The sequence below is a fragment of the Rhyacophila brunnea genome, unplaced genomic scaffold, assembly GCF_057557595.1.
Source record: "Rhyacophila brunnea isolate RB1 unplaced genomic scaffold, BYU_Rbru_1.0 scaffold_38, whole genome shotgun sequence".
NCBI lineage: Eukaryota > Metazoa > Arthropoda > Insecta > Trichoptera > Rhyacophilidae > Rhyacophila > Rhyacophila brunnea.
Window position 1 is genome coordinate 3,909,514 of NW_028233048.1, and position 11,684 is coordinate 3,921,197.

An 11,684-nucleotide genomic window follows, 5' to 3' on the forward strand; every position below is an offset into this window, starting at 1 on the left:
GATCCGGGTTTTAGATAAATACAGCACCATATAGTAAAACAAAAAATTATTTAATTTTATTTAGCAGATATTAAGATATATAAAATCCTTGTGTGGCGTGTTTATTTTGTTTATAAAAAATGATAATGATTTGGTAAAAATAAGTTAAAAATTTCTCACTTCTATTTAAAAAATGTTCACTAATAGACTGCATTTGAAAAATATTATAGAAAACTTAAATCTGGGATGTTTATGTCTTAATATATAGTTGCAGCCATTATAAGGAGATAGTAGAAAAAAAAGAGCTGAAAATTAGCATGTCAATGCCTTCAATTCAATAAAAACAAATAAATTTCAATTATAATACGCATATAGATTTTTTAAACATGCACATACTAACTATATAAGCTAATTATGGAGATTTTTTAATAATTATATAATCATATTGCCATTACATGTCTAAATACACAAACAACAGGTTTAAATATTGAAATTGACTTTCGCAAATACATTTCAGTAAGTAGATATATACAGAGAAATTAGCACAACAAAGCTTTCAGTAAAAGCCTTCGCTATAAATCGGCAGTCATGGATTTTTTTCTAAAATTAGACCATAAAAATGGTATTCAATATAAACAATAGAATATTATGAATAAATGGCTTTCAAAATTTAAATGATATTATTTTAAATTATAAACAGCAATTTAAATAATTTAATCAATTTAGTTTCGAAATTAAAGTGCTTTCTAGACTAATTTATAATTTTATTGTGATTATGGTAAAGTTATATAACCATGTGGAGACATAGGTGATTTCAATGATCAAAAACGCATATTTGTTAGCGTTAAAATCATTTAAAATATAAAAAGATATAATACATACATGTGATTATAAGAGATATAGAAATAAAATAAGAAAATTATTTAAACGTTCACTATAAAATTAATGATTTTATGTACGTTGGGTTTTCGAAAATACGGATTCTTGATGATGGTTATGATTTTGATAACAGTTATAAGTATTTTTTTTATAAAATTAAATAGAATAAAAGAAAAAAAAGAACGGAAAATTTTCTTTTAAAAGAGAAGTTATAACAAAATCGCCGCCAGGAAAACAGTAAAGATTATTAAGGGAATTCAAAAAAACGAAATCATATGATTTTTAAATGAAATTACAGATTAATAAGACTTTGAATTTAATATTTTAATATTTTTATTTTAAAATAGATTATCTATCTGTATTTTAAACTTGTATTTTTTTATTCCCCTTAATTTTTCTGGTTTAAAATTTTATTTTTTTATATTCTTGCGTATATATCCAGTATTTTCAATTTAAAAGTTGTCTGAGCTTTCTAATTTGCCAGTGAGCCCTCTAATTCATCAATTATTTACATTTTTAATTATTTATTTATTCATACTCGCCAAAAAAAGTATCAATTATTTGTTTCTATGATACTTAACCATTAGATTAAGTCTAATCGCCTTCTAAGTGACAGAAAAAAAATCATTCACTGGTAAAATCATTATAAAATAGCCTTGAAATAACAAATAAAATATTTTAAATCAAAAAAACTGATTCTATGCTTTCTAGACTGGTGGAAAATTTTATTAAATCCCATTGATATATATTGATAGATGTAGGATGAAGTTTTTACAGGAATGTGTAAATTTTCACATAATATCGATTAATACAAAAGAAATTTAGCTCACAAAAATTAAAAAATAATCCCTTTATTAATTTATATAATAGAAACAAGTGATATAGATTTAGAAAAAAATTCAGGAAGCAATTAAATTCCAAAATCAGCCACCAAACAAAAGTATTTATTGGTCTAATTTATCCATGAATACACTTAATCGCGATCATCTCAACTATTATTCTTTGTTTAAGTAAATTTTCACTGCGTATCCTAATAATGATATATATGCTATAATAATTTAAACAAGAAACCACATAATCAATTCTGTATAAGATAAATATAAAACACTTTTAAGATGTAATATTTTCGATACATTATAGAGGATATTCGGACAAAAAAGCATTATTTTTAGCAGAATTTTTATGAATTTTGAAATTTACATATTTTAATTTATAGAAGCTTTTGAAGAGGATTTAATAGGCATCTGCTCCCGATCTATTATATTAAGCTCTAATATTTATGATTGCCCTTATGTTTACGTAGACTACATAATATAGTTGGGGTTAAGCAAAATCTTTTATAAAATACAGAGATTTCAATATTTTTATAACAATGACTACCTTATCGTAGACAGAAGAAAAAGCTATTATTTATAAATTATTGTAAATTTCAATATTATGTTTATCCTTAAATAATTTTCACAACTCTTGTCATGTAGATGTTATTATTATTATTTTCTAAGCTTATGTATCGAACATTTTATACATTATCAAAATTAGTTGTTGATATTTCAAATTTTTTTTATGTAATTTTATTAATTCATTTCTAATTTTTTATTTATTTATGGTTATATTTCTTTCATCTTATTTTGATTTTTTATTTATGGGTTAGGCTTCTTCTTTTTTTTAATTCCATCTATTGAGATGTATACAGCCCATTGAGAATATGCATAAATCTTTAATGTATATTTTGACACATTCTTCTGATCTATCTTTGTCAAATTCCCTTCTTCTGTCAAATAATATGAGCTCAAGTGTTATAATTTAATATTATAAGTTGATATTTTTATATATTCGCGCATTTTACAATCTTCTCGAGAAATTAATTACAACACACTATAGCAGAACTATTGGATTTACTGCTTCGAGACACATTTAAACATAAATCAATTCCAAAACTAGCCGATTTGTTTGAACACAATATTTGACTCGGAATATAGTTATGTTTCATAGTATACATAAAAAAATAAGGCTTTTTTACCACTAAAATGTTTTTCACAAAACTAAATATCATAGTATATTTTTGCCGCGTCTAATAAACCTCCTAAATAAATTCTTACAAGTTTTTAGATAATATTATTTTTATATAATTTAAAAATTCGGATACTGAATTGTGAAGAAGAAATTTTTTTTGAATAACAAACATTTTAAAAAATATTACTGAAATTATAATGCATGATACTGATGTAAAGAAATTCGCCATCATATAAGATTTTATAATTAAAACTAAAGATAAACTTTAATATTGCCTGAAATATAACCATCTCCCTTTTACCAATTCTCATATTTTTTTCTTTTAAAAATACGATCATTTGCATCTGAATTTAGTAGAAGCTCAAACAAGCTGATAAGCCTTTTTAGATAATTTTTTCTAGTAATCAAACTTTGCATAAATAAAGGCTGATACTTGTCTTATAGGCCTTTAAATAGATATGTATGAAAATGTAGTAATCTAATGGCGCTTCATTAAGAAGAAAAGATATTTTTATTATTGGTTCTGATGATAATCATGTAATTACAAATATAATATAAATACATATTAAAATCAAAAACAGTGTCTAAATTCATTCATTTTTATTGCAACTATAATGAATCAAATATATAGCAAAATAACACATACATTTGTTTTAGCTTGATTCTTCGTATGAAAAAAAATCATATAGGTAGGTTGATCATATGAATATAAGCATTCAAATTAAACTGATTTTCTATTTGAATCATATAAAATCACCAAAAATATTAATCTATCATATCAGGAGGCTATAAAATAGTCATAATTGAAAGTTCTACAAATAACCATGGATTTAATAATCCAAATTCATTTTATCCACGGAATCCACATATATTTCAATAATTAAAATAACATACATTATTTTTTAAGATTTTATAAATTTTAATGTGATAATTTTCATATTTTTTCTGCGAATTTTACACTAATTTTATTTGCTTTGAAATAAAATAGTTTTTAAGTAAGTGGGCTCGATGTACATTCCTTAGCGAATTACAAACACATAAAGTGATCTTATCATTAAATTAATACAACACACACAATGGATTATCATTTACTAACATTAAAATTTTGAATCTAATTCAAGTTGTTTTTTTATTTAACAGATGATATAAACGACCGAAGTAAATAAAAATAATGCTAAAAATAAAGATTAACGGCCTACTTTTTATTTAATATGTAGATTATCATATCTTAATTCTCTCGTGTTTTTCGTCGAGTTTAATGTAGCGTTTTCTCAACCACGTTTGATACCATTTTACTGTACTCGTAAAAATAAGCCCTGCAATCAAAAACAATATTCCTCCCAGAACAGCACGCGTCCCGAAATCCCACATTTTTGTTGATTCATTTGGTATAGCTGCATTAGAATTTAAATCGGTGGTCTCGGTATTTTTCATTGATCCGTTTAAATCATAATCAAAAGTTGTAGTATTTTTTGGTACTACCCGTTCTTGAACATTAAGATTAACAATTTTGCGTTTGCCATCTGATAAAATGCGTTTCTTTATGATTATTACCTCTTTGAAATTGCTTGGTGTTTCTTTGCTCACGTTTCCGATTGCAGCTTCGACCTTAGCACTTAAATCTTTCGACACCCCATTTAGTTCACGGTGTAAGATTGTATTGAGATTTTGCTGTGAAGTTTCGATCTTACCTCTTGTTATTGATCTTATTGGACCAGATCTTTCTCTCTTCTCAGCATCACGATTATCCTCAGAGCTTTCACTATATGATTCATTGCCCCTGTGGCTTTTATTTTGTTTGCTAAACATGTGTGACGGGAAAAACATGTCATTCTTTGCATCTAAACGATTGTCTCTGTTTAAAGGAAATTTAAAGAAGCGATTAGCGTTGAAGTATCTACCAGGATTTCCCATTCCCCTTATAATTGTAATCTTGGGTCTCATTTTCTGTCTTAATTTCATATTCGTCTTTTCATTATCGATTTCTTTTTTGATGTTATTGGTAAGATTGAATAGACCTTCAATTCCATTTAAAGATTTCTTTTCATCAACGATGGTTGCTGTCGAAGCCTGTTTAGATTCAGTATTGTCTAATTCATTCTTCTCTTGTTCACCGGATTTTGAATTTGAAGTTTTTCCAGCAATGATATTTTCAGGTGAAGCCCTGTCATCTATTTTTTCTTTTAAATCTTTGATTTCTCCACTTTCTTCGCTAAAGTCGTTGCTTTCGTCAGAATTTTCGTTGTTCTTATTTTTCATTACATCTTTATCAAGGCCAGATTTATCGAATTTTTCGAATGTTGGATCATAATTATTGATATTGGTGTCGAATCCGTATGGATAAAACTGTTGGCAGCTTACAAGCAGTATACTATTCCTGAGGATGCATATGTAAGGAGCTAGCATAAGTATCTTTGTGAGCATCATTTTTTGTTGTTTGTTTTATGTTTAATTTCATATATAATGTATTTTGTGACGATGTTTCTGATCGTGTAACCAATCTTGTTTGAAATCGTATTTTTTGTTTCATAATTGTAGCGGGAAACGGGATGTGTTTATCATACAACAGCTGAAAATCGTGTTGATTCGATAAATATCAAACGAAATTCGAGTCATAAAACAAGAAACTAATATTTAGGAATTATGGGGAATAAGATTTTCTATTTTTTTTGGAAAATATGAAAAATGATGTTTAGCGATCTAATTTCTTATGTAAATACGATATGATTGTTTTTTTAATAGAATTAGGCAAATAAACATAATAATTAGTTTCATTGGAATATTTTTATGTTCGAGGTGAATTATATATGACTGTTTAGAACAGATACCGATAGTTCTTTCTAGCCTAGATCAATATTTCATGAAATCCAAGTATTCACTAAATGAACATCTTACAGAAGAAATGGTCTAAAGGTTTTGATGTATAAAAAATGCAAAATATTTAGAAAGTGATATATTGATTATTTTATATTCATATAACAATTTTTTAGCACTAAGTTTTATATAAGATGTAAAATTATTGACATTGTGGTTTAAACTAAATAATGAAGCGACATAGAAAATTATTTTTTGCAAAGATAATAAAATAATAATTATCCGGGTTTTTCAGACTCATTCTTCTGAGACGAATATTATATAGGATAATTCATCAAATTCGATTCTATTTCCTTATTCATCAAATATTTTTGTTCAATATACGATGAAAAAACCTACATATAAAATCCGAGAAATATATTACACTAGGATAAAATCGTCTAACAAGAAATTAAGCAAATAATCATGAAAATTCACTTTTTTTAATAATGTTATAAGTTTATAATATGTATCAATTTCTTTTTTCAGATTTAATATTAGTTCGAGATAAATCATCTATTTCTTTGCATAAAAGATATTGCTAATATTATTTTCAATCGCATTATCTCAGAAACCTTCTCTACGCAATTTAAGCGAAAAATTGCTATTAATTAAAAGGTTTTTTTTCGCAAACCAAATTTTTGTCATAATTTTTTGCTTCTTTTGATATTTGCTGCTTCTTTATTCAATTTCGAAAAAAGTTGTGCTCAAACACCCGTGTTATGACGTAAGTACTTTCTTTTGATTTATTTTCACATTAAATACAATTAATTTTCTAATTTCTCGTGTTTTCTTAAATTTAGTCGTAAAATTTCCAATATAATGGTTATATCTGATTCATACCCCTTTTCTATTCCTATGCCCATATCTGTTCAAAATATACTTGTGAATTAACACTCTTGTATCTTTTCGAATTCTATAAAAAATAAATGTGCCCTTAAAATTCACCAAATTCAATTACCAATAAAAAATTAAAGAAACATATCTTGGATTTCCGTTTCATTCTTCCATGAATTTAATTTTAATCCTTATTAAGTTGACAAAAAGATTATAAAGGTATTTTCATAAGTTTGAATAAATAAAATTTTATGCAATATAAAGCGTATTTTTATTGATTTTGTGCGAAAACTAACTATATCAATTGATAAAAAACAACCTTTATAAAACTCTATTTTCGTGTAAATGATTTTAATCAGGAATGTATTTTTGTGCAATGATAACAATTATTTTTACTTAAAAACAGCTTTAGTCTAAATCTTTAAAAGAAATTCGAAGACATAGAAAGATCAACCATAATATATTATAAGGAATAATACCTTTGAAGCACAAAAATTAGCAGTTCCGATAAGATCTTCCAGTTCGATATTTTTATATCTGAATAATTTGTGTGATAATATAAGAAATTTTATCTTAAAGATATTTTTACAAAATCACAGAATCAAATAAAACTTTTAACATTTATTATGATGATAACCAGCAAATATGGATGTTTTTTGGATATTTATTTCTTGTTTCTTTATTGGAATATATGTGTTTATCATTGAATCTATCAAATAATATGGTTTTTTGCATATTTTTACTATATCATGATAGTTAATACAAATACTACACTGTATAATTAGTATGAGTGACGTTAATTTTATTTATAATTCTTTGAAAGGTTTTATAATTTAAAATGATATAAAAAAGATTTACACGTGAAATAAAATAATAATTTTTCATTTATCTGAAACTAGTTTTAAACATAAATAATATAAATAGACCCTTGACTCTAACTTTAAAGAGACAGATGACAAACAGCCTAAAGACAATAAAAGAATTATCCAAAATACAACACACCAATTTTTCAAATAAGATGAAGAAAGGCATAAAATTTCTGTTTTTGGAATTATGTTCCATTACATCATTAATAAATAAGAAAATAAGACAGAATCCGAAGATGAAAATTTTAAAAGTGATTAATACCATTCCATTATTTATTTCTATTTATCAAACGCAAAACAAACAAAATAAATTCCATATGATGGAAGGATTTAGGGGTGATGTGGGGGTTGAAAAATGTGAGATCGATTTAGCACCAAAAAGCTGCACAACGATAGATTTTATTGGAGATAAGAAATCTTCACTTCCAGTTAATTTATCAGAATCAGCAGCTCCGAATAGAAATTTGAGGTTATTGTCTTTGTGCCGAAAAAGCGAAGGTGTGATTATTGGAAGAAATAATTGTCGATTCTGCGATAATGCAATTCATCTACTTAAATCTAAGAACATTGAATTCACCTATATTCCAGCAGAAAGTAATCCATGGTTAAGGGAGGAGATTTTAAATCTATATGGCCATTCTACAGTCCCTGTAGTATTTCTTCAAAATAAGTTTGTGGGTGGGTTTAGAGAACTGCATAATAATCTGGAAAATAAAGAATGTAAGAAATAAAATATATTCTAAAAATTTATAATAATAAAAAATCAGTTTAAATTTATTTTTTTATTTATACACATTCGTACTTTTACTTTTTATTTATTTATTAGATAGTTTAGTATCTGACATTATTATTCTATCGAGCAAAGTTTTAGATTAATTCTTATATATATTTGGTTTTTATTTAATTCAAATCATCATATCAACCACCCTCTGTGTATATAAACTTGTTCTGATATATAAAACGAGTTTATCTACGTCTATAATACTATGATTTATTTAAGTAGTCACAGCACAAAGACTTTGTTGATGTAAAATGCAACGGAAATTAAACAGATTATCTAGATTTGAATTTTCATTCTATCCAATGCGATGAATCACCTACATTTGCTTTACATCGCATGTGCTCCATCAGTACATATCTTTACTATATTATTTTAATTAAGATTTCATATCAAAATTTTCCTGTGAATTATTACAATACATCGATTACTTATGTCCAAAAATCATATGTTCCTAAGGCTAAAAAATCTTCATAACAGGAAAAGCCTTTAGAAATCGAGCGAACAAAATAAAGAAATTGTGCAGAATCTATTTTATCTTTCGCTTCATCGATAGTAATAAAAAAAATGCGTCCTAATTTTGTTAAATATACAACAATTGTTTTGTTTAATGGTTAAATGGCATTTCAGGTTATCTTTTGGTTATGTGCCTTATAATATTGAAAGAATAAATATTTTTAACTGAAAATTGTTAATATTTTACCTTTATTTTTATGGATTCTCTGATTAGCCAATATCACTATATGTTAACCTATTCTTTCTAATAGACAAGCTACTATGTATGTATGCTCTGAAGCATTTTATTCATATATAAAAAAATTGATAAATAGCTTGGTTTGCTTGTGTTTATCTCCCCCCGAATTTCAAAAATTTCTATTAACGCGCTGTTCTACTTGCCATAAGGATTTATGTTCGCTGTGGGAAGCATAATGTATATTTACAATATGCTTATTTAACGCAGAGAGAATACTACTTAAAAATAAAAAAAAATATATTATATTTTGCAGAAACGGGTAAATAAGCAAGTTCATAACCAACATGAATGTTTTGCATTTTTTTAATAATTGTATATGAATGTATAATCTTTTTTTGGTTTTCTAAGAAATAAATTAAAATTCATTTTTAAATTAATAGGCTCATAAAGCCACAAAAATAGCCTCTGAAGATATTTGTGGCCTAAAGACTTCAGATTGCCCACCCCTTTCTAGACTTTTCTTATTAAATTTGTTTAGTGGTATTTTATTTTTTCTATGAACACCCTTTAATCAAGTTTATTCCTTCAGCGTGCATTTTAATATAAATTGATTTGCATTTTAAAATAAATTTCTCTTCCACTAAAATCATGTTGTAGTTTAAAATATTATCGCTTTATATTTCTCTTTTTTTTTGAAGTTTCACAATCAAATTTTGAAATGGATCTTCTCTCACCGTTTTTGTTGACTAAAACTTCATTTAATTGTTTTAAAGACAAGCTCGTTTAAAACCTGCCGCTATAGTATGTCATTTTTTTCTGCCAACCGAGGCATGGAAATGCTTAAAGCGTCAATTGATTCATAATACTCTTGAAATAATATTTCTTTAGAAGAAGTGGATTTTTTAACAATGTTTCCATATCGAGCCTGGTCGAAGTATTAGATTAATTTTCTTAAGGTAGCAAATATAAAATATATTAATAAATTGGGGTATTGCAAAACAAGAATAATACCATATGTGATGACTTGGGATGGGGTGGTAACAAAAGATCATAAAAAATATGCTAAGGAGTTAAAAATACCGGAAGAAGTAGAAGAATACATGCAAGCTCTCACACTCCGCAAAACACTTGAACTCATCTCATTTGAGATAAGAAGAGCAGTTGATGAAGATAGATCCGAGGAAGGTGTCAAAAGATGCATCAAGGAGTTGTGCAATATTCCCAACACGCTGAACACGTCTAAATAGATAAAATCGATAAAAAGAAAATTAACCCATAAATAAATAATAATTAGTAAATTGAGGTATTTAATATTTATTTATTTGTATTCGGCCTTTTTATTTTTTCAACCCTTAATGAACTTATGCACAATTTTGAAATCGTCATAAATGAACCAAAAGGAAATAGTATTTGTGCTATTGAGATAAAGAATCTGACAAATATAAGAATTTAAATCAATTCAACTTATGATGCTACAAGAAAATTTGGAAAGTTTTTGTCGATAAATTAGCATGTATATGAAATCAAAAAAATGCGTTAAAATAAAGTATAGCTTATATATTTATTTAAAAAATTTATTGCTCATAAAATTCATGATTATACACTAAACTTTATATAAAACCAACTTAAGTCTAGCTGAAAGATACTGCGATTTAGAAGCATTAAATATTGGTAAATCTGTATTTTAAAAAAAAATGTTATTTAATATTTATAATGTCTCAAAAGCCGAAAAATAACAAAAAAGGTGGAATAGAAATAATAATTCAATTTATGAAACTATGCTGAACACAAATGTAAGAACCATCGATAATATAACTATAAACCAAATCCTATGGATAATATCATAAAACGCTTGTATCGAATCGCCGACGACCATAGTGATTATTATATAAAAAAATTAGATAAGAACCATATTGAAATAGTCCAAATATAAAGTAAAATTAAACCGCAACATACAGAAATAACATAAAATATATAGGCTGAAACCAGAATGAACTTTAAAATTCACCTTTGGGCCATAAATTAGATTTTATAAAAGAAAAAACAGGAAAACATAATCAAAATGTATATATTTAAAAAATTAAATAAAAAAATAAATACGATTGAAAAAATATAATATGATACATAGCATGTGAATATTTTCGTAATTGAAATTGATGATAAGGCAGAAATCATTTGGAAGAATTTGGACAGCGTTTTCTAAAAACATAAATATCGATTAAAAGAAATGTATATATGCCATTTTTTATCTATTTTTGATATTAAAAAATATTTTTTTTATGGCTATAAAGCAGACATAAAACGAACATATTTGTTTTGTCATCTATACACCATTTCCGACACTATATTCATTTTTTATATATGTGGACGATTTTTCCGATATTCTCACGAATTAAAAATGTTACTTTCACATTCAATACACCTTCAAAGGTGCTATTTGTTCAATAACTACAATAAAACTTGTTCACTAGACAATTGTTTATACAATGACAACAATATTGATCCAATTACCCTATGTGCACAAGTGAACGCAAATTTAATTATTCATACAAAACATAGTGTAGAAAAGATTATTTATATGCAAACAAATTTTATAACTGACAAGAGCCGTATTTATGTGTTATATCTTGTCTAATTAAGTTCTTTTTTAATATAAATAAGATGCAATCTTCACATATGAATATTTTAAAAAATTGATTTACATGGTCACTCACAGGTTATTCTAATACTATTTTGCCATAAATCGACTAGTATAAAATGTTAACAGCCAAAACTAACATTAGCT